This window comes from Falco biarmicus, chromosome 6, assembly GCF_023638135.1.
Source record: "Falco biarmicus isolate bFalBia1 chromosome 6, bFalBia1.pri, whole genome shotgun sequence".
NCBI lineage: Eukaryota > Metazoa > Chordata > Aves > Falconiformes > Falconidae > Falco > Falco biarmicus.
In genome coordinates this window covers 4,975,208-4,995,638 of record NC_079293.1, presented here as the reverse complement: position 1 = coordinate 4,995,638, position 20,431 = coordinate 4,975,208, and positions in this window count along the sequence as shown.

Genomic DNA, 20,431 nt, shown 5'->3' with positions numbered 1-20,431 from the left:
TTTTTAATTGCAGAAATAACATTTTAGGCATGCACACTTGAGCTATCTTGTCAGTTCTGTGAACAGTGTTCACATTTATTGCTTTCCATTTTGAAACCGATTGAAACATTTTAAGTAGCTTGGTCTCATATCTATGTACGACACCACACCATTTTTCGTATTTAACAATAGTTTCTTTGCATTCAAATTTCTGCTGGATAACAACTCTGGTTTTATGCTTCAAAATTAGTCGTGTAAAGAATAACAAGCATTGCTGTGAGTCCAGTGATAACATCAGCGGAATAAATATAAGAAAACATTTAAGGGACTGTATTACCCCTACCATCTCCTTAGAATAAATTAGGTACTGACATATTTTTGTGAGTCTAGGCCTTTGTTCAAAATAATTTCATAACACCTTTTTCACATCCTGCATGCAAACTGAATAGTCCTGTATGAGCACAGAATCTGCAGGAGATAAAAGCAAAGGAGATATGCAACAAATGAAAATTTAAATTCATCCTAGTCATGAAGCTAAATAAAGCTTCATTGATGATTTAATCCCTTATAATGAGATAAACTGAATGAGATAAAGTGCCCCTCACCGTGGAACCTCTACCACATGTCCAGATAGGTCTCCTGCCCTGGTGCCTTACCTGAGCATGGGTCTGCTGTCCGGACAGCAAGGCTTCTGCAGTACCCAGGGGAGGGCATCTGAAGAGCTGGGAGACTTTCACCCATGCTTATTTTTTCTATTAGTGAGTGGACTTACTGATGTGACAATTTGTAACAATATTAAGCACATACTGAACCTGTCTTCATGCTCAGGGCCTTACCAAAGATTCACATTTGCAAGTTCATTGTGAAGTTACTAATAATTTCTCCATAAACTCTATATACTCCATCATTTTAATTCCCCCCATCTACAGTTTGCATCCCACAAACGGCACTAAGGAGACAAACGTGATCGTGGTCATCCCATGGACTAGGGCAAGACCTGCCCTCTGAGAAGGGTGTGTTCCTCCTCCACCATCATCTCAATGTGGTACACACTCGTGCAAAGGACTGTTTGTGTGGTCTTTCAAGATAGGAAGAAACGTGTTGCGTGCTGCCGGCCATCTATCTGTGAACTCTTCATGGTCTCTAACCTTCCCCAGCCAAGGAGGTGATGTCACTGCTGCTACCGTGGGTGGGCAGCGAGGATTTGTGCCTGCTTGATGGGAATATCCATGTGTAGCATGACATGGCTGCAGTGCCAGTGTGGCTCCCTGGGGACTCCAGCAGCCATAGCTGATGGCTTGTATTAAGTGAAGGAGCAGCAAGAGATGTCCCAGCTGTTGTAGGAAGAGACATATGTTTTGAGGATATCGAGGAAATAATCTATTCTTCTCCTTTGAGGCAGGTGTGTGGTTCCAAGATAGGATATCTGAGATGTTCCTTGTGCAAGCTGAATACCAACACCATGGGGAATGCTGCAGGCCTATCCGCTGATCTCCATCCGCACTGTTTATGCAACATTTGGAGGTTTGGAAAGCGCCTTTGGCACTCCAGAAAGATCACTTTGCTAAGGTTTGCCATGTTGAAGTCAAACAGTAGTTCCCGGTACCTGACCATAAGGTAATTCAGGCTGGAGGGGACCTCAGGAGCCCTCCTCCGGTCCATCCTCCTGCTCACAGAAGGGTCAGCTGCGGGGGCAGACCAGGTTACTCGGGGCCGATTCCGATCATCTAAAATGGAGCCTGGTGGAGGGTTGCATGACCGACTGCCTGCAACCTCTTCCTGAAATACAGGATTCCCCCTGCCAGAGAATAGAGCTCCGTAATCCTAATGGTTTGGGAAAGCTTTGACAGCAATCTGTCCCCATTTTCGGCATGTTGAGTGAAAGGATCTGAAAGGTATAAAACATTTAAGAATGAGCAGGATGGACTGAAAAAATCACAATGGCTCTTGTGCAAAGTGTTAATTCTGCAACTGCCATCTAAAAACAAATGGATATTTACTCTAGTGTCCCATGAGAGGATTTGTCCCACATTGGTGGGAAAGCACATCCTTATGTTACATACAGGCAGCCAAGCACATACAATGCACTCATAACTAAACGGAGTGTTTATATGGATTTAAATTGTAAAAAAATTGAACAGATGAGAAAAACTAGATCCATTCTGGAACAGTAATTTGTTATGTTGTTCTACAAATCGGATGCTCAGCACACTTAAGCTAACTCACTCTGTTCACCAGGTGGCAAATAGTAGTTTTGCATTAGGTGTCCATCAAATCAAGTGAATACACGCTAGTACCATGAATTTTGCAACCATGTTACTCCACAAGCAGAGCTGAGTAAAGTACCTGACCTGTCCATACATTGCGTCTCACAGAATAGAATTTTTCCAAGTTTATTTTTCCTTTACAATTTTGGAAGGATTTATGTGCTGCTTGTTTATGGAAAGTTGTGGAAAAGGCCAGATACGATACTGAAAATAGGTGGAATTTATATACCTGGTGAGGAGAGTGAGGATACTTGGCTATAGGAGTAACACAATTTGGAGATTTTCCTGCCGAGATTAGCAGTAGTACTAATAGATGCTGTGTACCTTAAAGCAGCTGTAAGAGGAGAGTGGAAAAAACTGACAATTACTTTTATATCTTTGGTGCTGATTGAAATCACTGGACTATAATTTGTTCTGTGGAGAATTAATTCATTTTTTCTTAAGTATCTATTAAAAGTAAAAAGTGGTACTGTAGAATCAATACCCAGCCTGACTCCAGAAAAGACATTGCTAGGGTTGGAAATTTAATTTTGTTCTTTCGAGTCACTCAAACCTTGGACTTTCTGCCAATCTGCAAAGTAATCATGCTAGAGAGTCTTATGATAGAGGCACCTGCTGCTAGGGAACCCAGATTAATATTACTGGCACATATTGAGTAGGCTACAGAACAGCCAACACATACTAATGATGCCCGGGCTGCGAGGTTGGCTGGCAGCCTGGAGACACCCCACTGTCAGTCCCCTGCGCTCCGCCGTCACCACAGCTTCCCAGTACCAGCACAGGCACTCCCTGCCAGAGCAACTCTAGCCTCTATTTTTTTATTTATTTATTCCAAAGTAGGTCACTCCGTGCCATCTGTTGACACTCGAAAGCCACGGAAGTTTCCAGATTCCCTGTGGCATCCTGCAGTTTAACATATATTTTTAATATCCTTTTGCTCTACCTAGCTAGTGAGACTACTCATCACAAGAGCTCATGCAAGTCAGGTGATGTTTTTAGCAACCGAGCGCAGGTCTTGGAGTAATATACTAGAGGTGAGTATAACTGCGTGGAGAGGGAATGCAACAAGAAAGGCCTGATTTTTTTTTGCCGTTGGTGAACACTGCTTTCAGCAAAGAGGTGCTCGTGTTCGCCTGCTTTCTGCTTCTCCGCCAGCCTTGCTGAAAGCTTAGGGAAGCAATCAGTCCCGGATAGGTATACAGTGGGTCTTGTCAGGCTCCAGTTAAATTTGTTTCTCTTGTTTTCTAATGGTGAGCATGTGAGATAAAGAGCATTTCATGTACACAGCTGTCTCTCTACCTTCCTTGCATAGCACCCTCAGCTCTCTCCCATGTGCATGTTCAGTATGGATTACCCCCACACTGCAAGGATTAATTTTTTTCTTTTTTTTTAAATAGTGCTCTTGATTTGAAGCGGTGACATTCAAGTTATCCACAGGCAGAATTCTGGAAAGGCACATCTCCACATGGGTGAGTAGGGGTCGCATCACTGGCATTGCACACAAGTCCTAACAAGTGCCTTTGGTATGTGATACAGATTGATAAGGAGATGGGAGGTCACATGCATGCGATACAAAACATGTATACTATAGCATATATATATAGCATATAGCCATACTACAGCACACACAAATATCTGTTGGTGCATGAACATTGTGCACGAGAATGTAGGAGATGAACTTTTTAATTATAGGAACTGACCTTGTCCACCTTGCTACTCGCTGGCTGTTATTTGAGGTATACCCATCTTCCCCTGCTAATATTGACCCACCTCTGTCTTCTGTTTCATGAAAAGGTTTGAGACAGTAGAAGGAAAGTCAGATCTCTGTAAGTGTAAGTGCACAGACCAGATCTGAGATTTATAACAAACTGTGAAAAGGTAATATGGTTCTGAAGTACCTGAACAAGCTGCAACTCAGCATCTCGATGATGTGCTTAAAAACGAAACAGCTTAACTGTAGGCAATGACTAAAAGGCTGGGGTAACTAAAGATCAAGCTGTCTTGGACTAGAAACAACTAGAACACATTAGCTAAGTTTGGCAGATGTCACCGGGCAATGCATGACTTCACCTCAAAATCATTTTAACCATTATGGTTAAATGGATTGGACTAGCTTGTTTAGTAATACAGTTTGAACACAACCGTTGGCAATTTTCAGTACTTGTTCACAGGTCTCTGGACATACCGAGTGTCCTAGTTTCCGTGGATTTTAAAAATATAAAAGCATACTTGTTTCATTTCACAGTGATGACTGCACAAGTTCAAACAACCCTAAAACTCTGCAAAGGTCTGCATGTTTCATGACCTGAAAAAATCCAGCTGCACTTTTGTGAGTTATTCATATATCCAAGGTCAGCAAAGTTCATAGCAATGTAAATTAGAAATATGATTCTTTCTAACAGCCCTGCAGAGAAATGTATTTTTTCCTTTTTCACTTATCTGCTTATTTTTTCCAGAAAACTGATATAAATTCAAACAAATCTGCAGATTCACTATACCCATAAACCTCTTCTTGCCAGCAGTAAACCCACGATTATATGTGGTGAGTGCAAACATACTCTGTAAGTGTTTATTTAAGTTTGTGGCATCATATAAATAAAGACTAAAAAAATCACTGTGTGTTACAATGGCTATTGCCAGCATTTTATTGCTTTGTTTATTCCCACTATGAACAGATAAAGTATGGCTTTGCAAATATTTATTTTGAAATTAATATCTTAAGCAAGTAATTGTTATTAATGAGCACCCATAAGGCTTATTGTGTTCGTATTTGCGTGATTGGTACAAATCTGTTCAGTAACAGTAGCAAAGATAATGACTCTTTTTAATGTAATTTCTCAAGGTATTATGGAAAATGTCAACACTTAATACAAGTGTATTTACGATTGTGCAATGTATCATACTTCAGATTTAAAAAATCTAATAACAAAAAAGCTTTGGGGGTAAAGAGATTTGCAATTAGACACAGTAAGCTTCTGGTTTGCTGCCTCAATAGCTCCTCAGTACCACTAAATGCACAACAAAGTACTTAATAGTAATTTGTGATGCCTAACAGAATTAATCCATTTAAGATTCCTGTGGATTGTAAATATATCATAATTTTGCTGTCTATCTGAAAAATAGTATACTGATATGAAACAAACTACAAGCTTTCACATGATTTTTTATGAGATAAAAATCTTCTATATTTAAACCTAAATTTAAAAATAGAAAATAGAATGTTGAATTGTTTGAGTTGAGTGATCTCCTGTCTGTTTAACACACAAATAGATACTGTCTAAGAACAAACAGCTATAATACTTCAAAGACCCAATGGATTAAAAATAAAGATATGTAACAGCTGCAAAATACTTTCTTCCTCCAAGGGAATAAAAGGGCTGGGCCCTGACTGTGGTTCTGTTTTAATCAATAGCAGAATTAAACTTTGTTTCTAACAGCATAGGCTGTCATTGTAAATAGCTAGTGGCATACATATGTTAGTAAAGGGGCATTTTAGCATCAGGAAAGATCAGATTTTTTGAAAAGTTTAGCACAGTCCAGATTTCATTTTTCACTTACATTTGCATTGCCGCAAATATTACAAATATTTTCAACCATTTTTAAATTGGCAGAGGAGAGAAGCAATTAAATGTGTGGAGATTTCCATAAGCATTTTTTACTTTCTCTTTGGCTCTATAGAGATTTAACAGGGAAAATGCTTGGTCTCATGAATATAGAGATGGATTAACTGCCTTTTACAGGCAAGGGGGGGGGAGTTAACAATGACAGTCTTTGACCATTATATACCTGCCTGTTTTCTGTGCATTCGTTTACTGTGCTGTGCCGAGCACAAGTGGTCTGTGCGTCAGGCAGCGAGCGTACAGCGGGAAAGGCAGCAGGAACTGTTGATGTGCATGCTCCCGTCCTTCCCCAAGGTGAGGCGGCTCTGTGCTCAGGCTGTAGGGAGGAGATGCTAGCAATGGAGGCTTAAGGCATTCACATCTTAAGATCACTTTTTCCTTCCCCTCTGGGCTGAGTTTATTGCCCAGTTAGTAAGTCATCCTATGAAATCAATTGCTGAATTTATCTGACTTTAAATAAGCAAAATCTGCCTTTTAGAGGAAGAAAGGAACTAGTAATCTAAGACACAATGAAATATAATATAACAGATAATAATTAAACAAATATAACAAAGGCTCATGATGTCACTAATGGAGCTGTTCTAGCATCAAGTGTCTTGATGGGACATCTACGTTATCAGGCCATTTTCCTCACAAGTCTTTTCAAGCTGGGATAGCATTATGACCATTGATGCTGCTACAAAAAAAATTATAAAAATACAATTGACCTATTGTATAATGTGAAATACATGACCATATTAGCGATTAAAGTACATATGTAAATGTAATGATGTAAGAAATAAAAGGGCATAGTTGAGGCAGGATTTTTTAATTGGAGGAGTGGGAGTGGTTCAAGGCATTTTTCTCCAAGGTAAGATGTCTGGTGTTTGACTCTTTTCTTGCTGTTACAAAGCTAAAGAAGTTTAAGAGCAAGTGGTCACTAAATTTTATGTGTTAAAAAGTATTGGATATCATTAATACCAGAGATTTAATTCTCTCCTTACATTCTGCTGTGCAAACTTCAAGGAGCCCCATAATAGATGATGAGTTTTCTGTAACTCTTCAGAGAGCCAAACCAAATGAAGAAATACGTATTTACCTAGCCCTGCCTTTTAAACAGCAACCTGCCCCAGTTGGCAATACTTAAGTCAGGCAATTTTTAAACTTTTCTTGGAGTTAACTGATGTTTCTTGATAAAAAATATTTCCCCAGTTGGAAAAAGAAAAACAAACAAAAAAAAAAAAAAGCAAAAATACAGAATACAACTAAGCCCTCGCTGCATTCTTGCAGCTTTCTGAGTGCAAATGAAAATCTGCACCGGACAGAAAAGCACTGTTTTGTTTGTTAAACCAGTCTAAAGCTAGCAAAGCTGATACCAGCCTCTGTGGCTAATGGTGCATGACAGGGATTGCTTTCAAAATAACTGTGTCAGTTTTAAATATTACTGCCTCTCTCCCAGAGGGTACCACCCACATAGCAGAGTCAGCAGACTGAAAACGCAGATAATTCTAAGCTGCTTCAGGATAAAGTCCACTGTTTAAAGCATAAAATGCCGGGGGGGTGGGTGGGGGGTGCAGCTTGTTAAGCTCTTGGACTTTGTGCTGAAACAGCTCAGAGACACTTGTAGCTCGCTCTGCCATCAGAGCTGGGGCAGGCATCGTTGGCAGGTACGAAGGACTGGGGGGCAGCGGTGTCTCAAATAGCCACAGCTGCCTTCTCAGTGAACGTATCTGAGCTCTGAGCATGGCTTTTACCTTGCCTTTTTGGGTAAAGGTTCACAGCGTTTGGGCGAATGGTGAGGTCTTAACCACCAAGTCAAATACCTAATATACGGGTGACTGGGAAAGGAAGATGAAAAACATCCTGAGGAATAAGCATGCTGTGTGAGGAATTTCAGATTTAATTATTTAATTTCATTTCATTTCATTTAAAACCTGAGGGGAATATTAAGCTAATTTTTTTTTACTCAGTCTGCTCTGGACAACGAAATTTTGACCACACTATGGTTAACTCTTAAGTGGTGGGAACAATATATCTATAGGGAGAAGGCTTTACTTTTCTGAATCCACCTATCCTGCATTTCTTTTCCCTTGATAAGAAATGTATAAGATGTTGTGGCATCCTTGATCCATTAATGGTTAAAGAAGACAATATGCTTCAGTGACTTAAGCCATTTCTCTTCCTGAGACCTTTAAAATTCTTCTGCTCTATGGTGATATTGATATTGTGATTAGACCAAAGAAGTCCTTACCACGCTTTCTTTTTAAACACAAAATCCACTTCCATAGCATTTCATTGTCTTGATACATACTTCCTAATATACAGCTATTTGTAAACCAGACTGGAATGTTATTTTAGGCAAGTCAGTGTATAACTCCTACACACAGCAACAGCCTAATTTTGTTTTTAATACTCACTGTGCTGTTGGTTTTAATACTCACTGTACTATTGTTTTTAAAGCTTTGGATTTTGGCTTGAAATCCAGGCCACCCTGAATTTAACAGCAAAACAGACTGAGTTCAGTCTGATCTGGATTTCAACCTAAATGCCTAATGTTGCTAATGTGGGATGTGGTGAACTTGATCATCAAGTTTTTTATGGCCACAACAGATGTTCCTTCCTTTAGACCAATGGAAAGCTACCAAACCTCATCCACCCTCTAAAACAAAAATACAAGCATTTGTTTACAGCTTGATTCCAGGAATATGAATTGAATTAGCAGCTGCAAAGTTTGTTCTTGTTTACATACAAATAAATATATGCACAATTCTTGCTTTTCCCAATGAACCATAATGTTCTCTGGACTTTATTTCCTATATAAAGAAACAGTATTTTTAACAGTCTAATACTGTATTATAATTTTTTTTAGCACTATCAAAGTATCAGCATACTATTTTTGACCTTGTGTTTAAAAAATGCATATTTTTTTTTCTTTGTGATGTCTAGTAGACCCGAACAACATGTTTTGGATGTATGTTTTGCATTTTGTAGATTTATAATTTAGGTTGACTATAATACAACATTCACATAATCATAACCCAAGGCACAACCTACAGAAAATAAAGATACTGAATATAAATGTTTTCTTCCTACTGGTGACATTCAATGAATTTTCAAATGGGCATACAATACTGAAAGCCCGGTGCCTTCTTCTAAAGTAGGAGAACTAGTAACTGTGAACTGAAGCTTTCTACTATATGGAGCAAGAAAATTATTCCTTGATTTGATACATGCCATCCCATCTCTGGGGTAAAATATCCAATAGTTTTTCCACACAATACTGAGGAGGAGATAGAATAGGAACAAGACTAGCAGGGCAAAGATTTTGTACAAAAGGAATAGAAGCCTCATTTAGCATGCATCTGTTGCTTATGACTAAAAAACACCTTTTCCTTTGTGTTTCCTAAATTTGTCTGATTTCAAAAGTCACAGCTCTGTTTTTACTGGGTCAGAGAAAAAACATCTTGTGGCCTTACTTAGCCTTCAGCTTCAGTGGAACTGTTGCCTGGCTTTGCCCACAGCTGAGGCCCCCTCTCTGCTTTGGTAATGTGCTGCAGCTGCAAATGAAGTTTAACTTTTCTGCTGTGGGATGTCCTCGACAGTGATGCTCCCAGCAGCTCTGTCAGGATGGGATTTGCCGGAGTGGCTGAGCTGACCGAGCAGCTCACTGCTTCCACGCAGCTAGTCTCACTACACCCTCCTTGCCCTGGCAGATTTTGGACCTTTGCCCAATTTAACTCACCAAACCAGCAGGAAATTGCCCGACTTTTTACATAAGCTATTTTTGTGCCAATTTAGTGAATCAGGTAAAGGTCCAACAAATGCCAAAGACAGGACAGCAAGTGGCAGTAGTTTTTGGCTGGGAGAGGGAAAATCATGGTGGAACTGGGGAAGACCCTTTTGGAAGCAGAGCACTATCATGTGTCTTGTGAAACTGTATCCAGCTGAAAAATATTCCTTTTCTTTTCTGAGCTGTTTTTACTGACTGAACTAGCTCAGTGAAGACAACATGGTTGCCAGACCCACACAAGAGAAGCAGCAGCAGGAGCATGTACCAGGAGGTATGGATGGAAGCTCTCCCTGTCAGCAAACCCCTCCCAAGAAACCGCACTCGCAGGCACCCTCTGCTTGGCCTGTGCTGTGCTGTGCCCCTTGCAGAGGAAGGAGAGCTTTCTGGTGGCGCTGTGGTTTCCCGACTTTAAAGGACAGTCAAGCCCCTTGAAGCATCTCTTTGATTAATTGCTGTGATGTCAAGACACCTACCCACCCATTTCATGTTGTTTGCCTACTACATTCTTTGGATTTGTCCTTTGGATGGTTTCTGTGACCTACTGATGCTGACTGGCGTGCTGTCAAAGCAGTGTAACAGTCTTACAGGTGCAAGATGTATCCAAGGAGAGTATCCAGCTGAATGGCCAGGCCTGAGGGTTGTGATCAGTGGCACAAAGCCCAGCTGGAGGCCAGTCACTTCTGTGGTACCCCAGGGGTCGATACTGGGTCCAGTACCGTTGAGCATCTTCATTAATCACCTGGACACTGTCCACGTGATACAAAACTGGGAGGAGTGGCTGAGAGACCAGGGGGTTGCACTGCCATCCAGAGGGATGAGCTGGAGAATTGGGCTGAGAGAAATCTCACAAAGTTCAACAAAGGGAAGTACAAAGTCCTGTCCCTGGGAAGGAATAACCCCAGGCACCAGCACACGCTGGGGGCCAACCAGCTGGAAAGGAGCTTTGCTGAGAAGGACCTGGAGGTTCTGTTGGACACCAAGCTAAACATGAGGCAGCAATAAACCCTCATGGCAAAAAGGGCCAAGAGCACTCTGAGCTGCATTAGGAAGAGCATTGCCAGCAGGCTGAGGGAGGTGCAGCACTGGTGAGGCCATGTCTGGAGTGCTGCATGTGGGTCTGGACTCTCCAGTGCAAGGAAAAGATGGAGCTATTGGAGTGAGTCCAGTGCAGGGCCATGAAAATGACTGAGGGTCTGGAGCAGCTATCATGTGAGGAAAGGCTGGGAGTGTGCAGCCTGGAGAAGAGAAGGCTCAGGAGGATCTTAGCAACGTGTATAAGTACCTGAAGAGACAAACCCTTCTCAGTGGTGTCCAGTGACAGGACAAGAGGCAATGGGCACAAATTAAAACCCATGAAATTCAATCTGAATACAGGAAAACACTTTTTCACCATAAGGATGACCAAGCACTGGCACAGCTTGCTCAGAGAGGTTGTGGAGTCTCCATCCTTGGAGATATTCAGAACCCAGCTGGGCAGCCTGCTCCAGCTGACCCTGCAGGGGATGGACTAGATGGTGTGTAGAGGTGCCTCCCAGCTTCAACCTTCTGGGACTCCCTGACGCTGTCATCTGTAAATCATCTGTAGATGTGATTCGTAGATCACCCTGTGAAAGTCTGGGGCATAGACAAATGCCACCGAGAGTCCCTGTACTGCAAGGACATAGTCCATTGCTTATTTTCTAGGACATGTTGATGAGGAGAAAATCAGCAACAGGCCACGGGTTTCCTTTGTAAAAGAAGAAAAAGGAGCAAAGAAGGTTTTTCCTTCTCTACGTGAGATAAATTGAAGCACATTCCTCCTTTGCCTGCTCTATGCTGTAATGAACACCTCACACTTCCCCAAGAGGAGAGACATCTCAAAGAGTCATTGTAAAATATTAGCATTCCCAGGATGGACACCTGCTGAACGTGTTGTATTTTATAGGTTCAGCATTTGTTAAAGTCTAACATGTTTATGCAATCTGAAATATTGTAGTTTGGAAAGAACAATTATATACAGATGAAAAGTCGGGACCTAGCACAAGCAGGCATACAATACTAACAATAGAAAATTATGTTGTACATGGAGCATGCAAATTGCCTGGGTCTGTGAAGTGGAACATACCAAAATAACATACCCATTATTATGCTGACTGATGTTAGCACTAATTATGATACATATTATCAGTTTTCAAACATGCAAGTTGGAACTGTCAAGCTGGCATAAACCCTGTAATGCTTAATTTTTTTTAAATTATCAGATAACTTACTGATGCATGCTTCACAAATCCTCATGGCAGACAAAGAGGACTTTAAGTATATCCTAAAGGTTAATTTCAAGCGATTGAGTCTGTGGTCACATGAGTAATTCAATAATCTGATTATCTGAGATGTCTCAGTTGGAAAAGAAAACAGCAAGCTGTGAGCAGATAACATAAAACCCTAAAGTAATTCAGCTGTTCCCCATGACTGGTAAATTTTCCCTGGATGAGCCAGAGCTAAGTTTGTCTCCCTTTCAGGCGTCTGCATTCCTGTGCACTCCCTGCTCCTTCTTCAGCCCTTCAAAAAAGCAGCCGGTTTGTTTGGAGGCCGTTACCACAGTGCGATTTGCTCCATGGCCAAGCCTCGCCACTCCTGTGCCTGTTAGATCAGGCTCAGCTGTAATGCCAAAGCAGCCTACATCAGTCCTAGACTAGAACCAGTCATTGCACTGGCCACTTTGGCTTTGCCCTTCATGTCACAGTTACCCTGACCGTGCTCTGGCACGTCCTCCGCAGCGCACTGTGCTGACTGCTTTCACCTGACCCCACGCAGAGCTATGTCAGCAGCCTGGCAGAAGGCTAACTCAGCCAAAAAGCCCCTTGTTCTCAATTCTCAAATCACAGGCTGCATCATATGGAGCGCTCTCTGCATCGGATGCAGGTAGCCTACAGACTGCACAACAAGTACAGGAGAGGTGGGAGCAAGGAGGAACAGCAGAAGAGCAAACTCTGGAAGCTGTAAAGAAAACAGGGTTTAGGGAGACTGAGACAGGAAACAAGTGGAGACATGACCTGAGCTGGCTGGGCAACAAACTGGGATTGTCTTCAGCAAAGAAGTGGAGACATGACCTGAGCTGGCTGGGCAACAAACTGGGATTGTCTTCAGCAAAGAAGTGGAGACATGACCTGAGCTGGCTGGGCAACAAACTGGGATTGTCTTCAGCAAAGACTGAAAGAGCTTGGGAGGGAGAGACTGGTACCTAGTGGAGGCAGGGAATGCAGCTAGGAGGAGGAAGCGGGACAGGAGAATTAGGATCCATTAAGTGAGGAAAATTATACTGCAAGCACGGACTTGGGGCCTTGAGGGGCACAGTAGCACTTTGTGGGTAATGCTGAGGAGTGAAGGCTGGAACTGGCTGGATTTGCTAAGTGGGGCTGTAACAAGCACCCAGGGATGGTGTAAAGACAGACTGGAAGGGTGTTAGTGGAAGGAGGTGATGGCTAGGGAAGGAGAGGTGAAGGAATTTGTGCTCTGTGGAGGATACTCCTACACTGAAACGGAGCCCAAGAGTTTGCATCTGACTCTCACCTTTTCCCCGTTGTTGGCAAGTACCTATGAGACCTAATGCAGGGATCTCCCCTGGTACTTCTCCTCAGAAGGCCATGACACATGACATGCTCTTGCTTTGTTAGAGCAAATGGACAAGGTCTATTGCAGAGGAGTGAAGGCAGTGGGGTGATCAGCTTTGATAACGTGCAGCTGTGGCCTGGCCTCAGCAGCAGTGGGTTGATTGACATGGACGATGTGCAGCTGTAGCTCGTTCCTGCTAAGTGGTTAAATAGCCCTGAGGGTTGTGGGAGAGGGGTTAGATGGAGGAGGAGGAGTAGTGTGGTTGGATGGAGGAGGAGGAGGAGTAGTGTGGTCGGATGGAGGAGGAGGAGTAGTAGTGTGGTCTGACCTCTGGAGGAAGGAGATACAGCACAGACAGTAGAATCTGACCCATGGCAAAGCCTTGTTGCAGCCTACTAGTTTGCTTGTGCTGCAACAATCGGTGCCCTGTGTGAGGCTGACTGAGTTGGACTCTGGCTACAACAACTGGTGCTCAATGTAGCTGAGACAATCAGGAGAACCTGCAACTCATAGCAGACACCGTGAGAGGTGAGCTGCTGCAACTAACAAATATGGGTGTATTGCAATATTTGTTGTCCATCTTAACTCAAATTGCAACTTTTGGAGTATAGATGGGGACTAATTGATATGGGTACAGAAGAGGAAAATTCTACTTTAACAGTGCTTATAGATATATTTGAAAAAAGAAGTGTAAAGTATAACAAGAAGGCAATAAGAACTTTGCTAGGATGGTGCAAAGTAAATGATGTGCTTGTTATGCCAAAAAATGTCTCTAGTGTTCAGATATGGCAAAATGCTGGAAAATTTCTTTTTGAGGCTACCTCAAGGGATGATAAAATTGCAACAATGTCGCTAACAGCATGGGGATTAGTCTTAGAGTAACTAGAACAATTAAATGTGGATAGGGAGACAAATTCTATATTTGCAATGCTTATGGATATATTTGAAAAAAGAGGTGTAAAATATGATAAAATGGCAATAAGAATTCTGCTAGTGTGGTGTAAAAAGTATGATTTGTCAGTTACAGTGAAAAAGGTTTTCAGCATTCAGACATGGCAAAGTGTTGGAAAGGTACTTCTTGAGGCTGCCTCGAGGGGAGACAAAATTGCTACAGCTTCATTAACAACATGGAGATGGATCATAGATTTGCTAGAACAATCAGATGTGGACAGAGAAACAAACTATATTAACAATGCTAATAGACATATTTGAAAATTAAGGCATAAAGTATCATGAGATGGCAATAAGAACTCTGTTAAGGTGGTGTAAAAGGAATAATTTGCCCTTTAGGTAGAAAATGTCTCCAGCATTCAGATATGGTTAAGTGTTGGGTTGTTACTTTTGGGGGGTGCCACAAGAGGGGACAAAATTGCTACAACGTCATTGACAGCATGGAGATTGGTCTTAAATTTACTAGAACAATCGGAAGCAGATAGGGAGACAAAGGCTGCAGCTGAAATAGCCACATCCCTGGCTGCAGAGATGATGCCCAATAAGGTACCTCTGGTGCCCTCAGATTCTCTGCCATCACCTGATTCACACAGTCGAGGCCGGCAGGAGGAGCAGATCGGTGCCGGGTCAAATGGGCAGAGTCGGTTCCCTTTGGGGTGGTGGGGAGATCTAGTCATTGTCCTGTTGCCTGTCTGTGATCCCAAGTAATCTGTGATAGGTTTATCGGAGGAGACCTCGGGTCATGTTCAACAACCAGCCCAAATTACAGCAGTGGGACCAGATCCTGCCAAACTCTGGAAAAAGATGCAGGAGCAAGCACTCACGGAAGGGGATATCGATGCTGCAGCCACCATGGGGGGCAGGGTGTTAGCCTGCCCAGTGCTTCAAGGGGATGGTAATGCTCCCCCCAAGTGGGTACCTCTCAATTGGGGAGTGATAAGAGTTAAGATCAACCTGTAGATGGTATGGAATAGGCTCGCCCTATGCTCAGTCATTGTTATGTGCTGTTTTCATAGCAGAGCTTACTGCTCATGATTGCCGTTCAGCTGCACAAATTATATTGACCCCCATGCAAATGTTAATGTTTGAGTCAAATTAGAGTCACTTGGCAAATGAGCAATCATTGATGAATTTAGAATACCCCCAGGATGATCCACATTTTGGGGCAGGGTTGATGGGGGAGGCTCCAGTTAACTCTCCTCAGTTACAAGCTTGCTTAGATCCTGTAGTCCCGCAGCAGGGAAAAGCTAGCTCTCCAAGCTTTATTGCAAGTCCCAGATCATGGCACTCCACAACAGTCATGGACCACAATAACACAAGGTCCAAATGAGGGATACGTGTCATTCCTGGATAGGTTGAAAGACGTCTTGGATAAGCAAATACAGAATGGGGCAGCCAAGGAAGCATTGTTACTTCATTTAGCTAAGGACAATGCAAATGAGGGTTGTAGAAAGGTGATTGCAGGCATGGCAAATTGTAATCCCACTTTAATAGAATTAATGGATGTATGTGGGAAGGTAGGAACCGCTGCCTTCCAAATGGAGTGTCTGGCAAAGACCTTTGCAGTCAGGGTTGTCCGCTGTCATTACACATGTGGGCAAGAAGGTCACCTAAAAAAGGACTGTCCAAAGCGATGGAGGCCAGGAAGGGCTGATGGCTCTGGTTTGGTATGCTGTCAGTGTAACAAACCAGGGCATTTTGCAAAATACCGTAGATCTAAATTTAACTCTCAAGGACGGTTACTTGTAAGTGGCAACATAAAGCAAGGAAACGGGGGAAGGAACCACATGTTGATACAAATGAATCCTCCACAACAATTCCAGGCTTATGCAGCCAACTTGCAGCCCAAACTTCAGGGAGTGCTGGGTTGGATGTTACCACAGCAGCCGCCTTTACAATAGAGGATGATAAAGTACATAAGGTCCCACGGCATTCAGTGGGACCCATCAGCAATAAACTGAGTGCGCTGTTGCTTGGATGTTCTAGTGTAACATTACAAGGTTTGTTTGTCTTACCAGGATTCATTGAAGCTGATTATATGGGTCAAATTCAAGCAATGGTGTGGATCCCCACCCCTCCCCGTGTCAATTCCTGAAGGCAGCCGGATTGCACAATTAATTCCTTTCAGGACAAGTTAATTATGCCCATGAGAAAGTTCAGGGCAAAGAAGGGTTTGGTTCAACAGGAACACCACAAATTTTCTGGATTCAGTATACAAAATGCTTGACCAACTCTAACCTGTAAAATCACCTTTGCCAAAGGGACCCCTTCCACAATATGGGTGACCGGAATGATTGACATGGGAGCAGATGTAACTTATATCTGCGCACATCTGGCCTCGCTCTTGGCCTGTCTGTTCGGCAGGTTCCATGTTGGCAGGAGCAGGTGGTGTGACACAGTGTCCAAAGTCAGTATAGGGTGCAAGTTTGAAACCCTGAGGGCCAGACAGCAACAATCCGTCCCTACATGCTTGATGTCCCTATGAATTTTTGGGGATGGGATGTTTTGGGACAATGGGGAGTTGTTATTGGTACCCGGAAGGATTTTTGATAGGGACCACTGTGATGGAGGGCGTACAAAGACCTACTCTGCCTTTGACCTGGAAGACAAATACCTCTGGTTGGGTGGAACAGTGGCCCCTTCCTGAGGAAAAATGTGTAGCCCTCCAACAATTAGTCAAAGAACAATTAGCACAAGGACACCTAGAACCTTCCCATAGTCCTTGGAATACCCCTGTGTTTGTGATAAAAAAGAAATCAGGCGTTTGTTACAAGATTTAAGGAAAGTAAAAAATGTAATGGAGGGAATGGGAGTCCTGCAATAGGGCATGCCTTACCCAACGATGATCCCGCGAAACTGGGGCATTTTGGTAATTGATTTAAAAGATTGTTTTTTCAGTATTCCTTTACATGAAGCTGATAAATGTAAATTTGCTTTTTCAATACCTAGCAGAAACCATATGACTCCTTGTAAGTGATACCAATGAATGGTGTTGCCGCAGGGTACGAAGAACAGTCCTACTATACGTCAATGGTATGTAGCAAAGGCATTGTCACCTGTACGGGAACAATTTCCACAAGTATATTGTTATCGTTATATGGATGATATTCTTCTATCAGTTGCAGATAAGGCTGAACTTCAGCAAGTGTATCCAGTTTTGCAGCAGTCGTTGGCCACCTTTGGGCTATGTATAGCACCAGAAAAGATTCAACAACAAGCCCCGTGGAAATACTGGGGAGTTAAAGTGCTAGATCAAACGCTTAAGCCACAGTCTATCCAGCTCCAAGTACATGTCAGAACCCTAAATGATTTGCAAAAATTATTAGGGACCATAAATTGGATAAGGCCATACTTGGGCCTTATAACAATTGAAACCATTCTTTGATTTATTGAAGGGTGACACTGATTTAACATCTCCCCAATCACTAACTAAGGAAGCCAGCTTAGCCCTAGAGAGGGTGGGTGGTCAATGGTCTGCAACAAAAAAGGGTACACTGTGTAGACTTAGAAACCCCAGTGAGTTTATATATCGTCATTGCTAACTGTCATCCCATGGGATTGTTGGGCCAATGGAATAAGTGCTGGCAAGATCCATTACATGTCTTAGAGTGGTTATTTTTATCTATACAACCACAGAATACAGTGAGCACTCAGATTGAACTAATATCAAAAATCATCGCCAAAGGACATACATGGTGCGTTCAGCTCACGGGCCGAGATCCCAATTACTTGATAATTCCCATTGAGCGTGATTATGTAAGCTGGCGTTTGGCAAACAGTTTACCATTTCAGTTGGCTCTGGAAGGATTCAAGGGACAAATACCCTATCATCTTCCCAGTCATAAATTCTTACAAATTTATTTAGACATACAAATACTTCAAAAGCCACTGGTAGCAGATAGCCCAGTGCAAGGCCTTACAGTCTTTACAGATGGTTCTGGGAAATCGGGAAAGGCAGTGGTCACTTGGTATGATGAGAAGCAATGGCAAGAATTGATACACTCGACACAGGGATCACCTCAATTGGTTGAACTTAGTGCTGTCATTGTTGCCTTTAAAACGTTTTCTTGATGTGCTGTAAACGTTGTTACAGTCTGCTTATGTTGCACGACACATTGACCGTGTGCTGCTTAAGGAGGTAATAAATTCAGAATGACTATTGTTTTTAATAAAAACATTATGGGTAATAGTAAGTCAACGTACACATAGATATTACATCCTGCATGTCCGCAGTCACACTGGATTGCCAGGATTCATCTGTGAAGGAAATGCCTGTGCTGATGCTCCTGCAGCTCCTGCTTGGACTCCTCCAGTGCCAGATCTGATACGACAGGCCCTCATGTCTCAACAGTTTTTTCATCAGGGGGCTCAGGCACTGCTCCGTCAATTTAAAATATCTTTTGTGGATGCAAAATCAATTATCACCGCTTGTCCAGAATGTCAGTGATTGGGTCCTGGACTAATGTTTCTATGAGGGGTCAATCCACATGGATGTCAGTCCTTGCATCTGTGGCAAACTGATGTCACACATGTGCCTTCTTTCGGTTGTTTACAGTATGTTCATGTCTCCATTGATACCTTCACAAAAGTTGTATGGGCATCGGCCCATACTGGGGAGAAGGCTCTGGATGCCATTTCACATCTTTGACAGGCTTGGGCTGCTCTGGGGGTTCTGGAGCATCTCAAGACAGACAATGGACCAGCATATTCATCTGCACGCACGGCCAAGTTCCTTGCCTCTTGGGGGGTGGAGCATGTTACTGGCATCCTGCATTCCCCAACTGGCCAAGCCATGGTGGAACGTGTCCATCATACTTAAAAGCTACTTCTTGAAAAACAAAAAGGGGAAATGGGTTCTGAGACTCTGCATGCTTGTCTATGGAAAGCTGTGTATACATTGAATTATTTGGCTGTGCCGGCTGGGAAAGACTGTCCTGTGATTATTTCACTTCTTGTCTTTGCAGGGAGGAGATCCTCCTATCTGTGAGATCTACAAATGGGAAAACGGACAGGCCCGTGGGATTTAATTACCTGGGGACGAGGGTATGCTTGCATCTCCACAGATGCAGGGCCGCGGTGGCTTCCAGCTAGGTGTGTTAAGCCTGTTTTAGATCCTAGAATTGACAAGAGGACATCAGATACCGGCTGCTCCACAGAACTCTCGAGAGGGGAGTCAGAATATCTGGGTGACCCTGATGTGGAGGCTGAGTCAGATGTAGCTTTGTGCCTTCTTAACTCAACCTGAGCAGCCTTTCCACATATCCTGCCAAGGGCCCTACAATAGATGATAGATACAGCCTTTTTGGTTAAAAACAAAACGGGGGAATTGCAGAGGAGTGAAGGCAGTGGTTTGATTGGCATTGATGGTATGCAGCTGTGGCCTTGCCTCAGCGGCAGTGGGTTGATTGACATGGACGATGTGCAGCTGTAGCTCGTTCCCACTAAGTGGTTAGATAGCCCAGAGGGTTGTGGGAGAGGGGTTGGATGGAGGAGGAGCAGCGTGGTCTGGCCTCTGAAGGAAGGAGATACAGCATGGACAGTAGAATCTGACCCATGGTAAAGCCTTGTTGCAGCCTACTAGTTTGATTGTGCTGCAACAGTCTGTGTGGTAGATTTAATCTTCTGAAGAATCATGTGCAAGCCACTGACATGTCACATCATGAAATATTTATTTTTCCAGTTTACAGATTTTTATAACTACCGCAAGCACCCACCTTTGGGTGCAAAACTATGGATCAGGTATATAAAGCTACACCTTGTGCAGGATGAATTTGTGCAGAAGGTACAGTAAGCTGAGGAGGACACTGTGTTTTTGTTGATGAAATACAAACCTACACAGTGAGCAGTAATGCCTCAGGGAACCAGGCACTTAGGAAGAAGAAACATGTGTGTGGGCTTTCTCCTCACTAAAACCTCAAGTGGGAGCCAGCTCTTTCCATGAGTAGAAAAGTGATTGGGTTTGATGGGTGCCTAGAGTGGCTGTTCCTAAAGCACACTGGCGCTACCCTCAGCAGCACCCTGCCTACTCCAAAGCACTTCAAGCCCTAGAAATGCCTTGGCAAACAGACCTGAATTATGTGACTCCTTTGCTGAGTATGTGCCCCCTCGGTAGCTAACACGTAGTAACTGCATGCATCCATAGGGAGCTGAAAGTTCAGCGCATGTTTTGGGGTGGAGGGCTTTATTCCACTTCGAAGGATTGAAGGGTGGAGGGAAAGAGCCGACCACGAGCATGATACTTGCCGGAGTGGGTT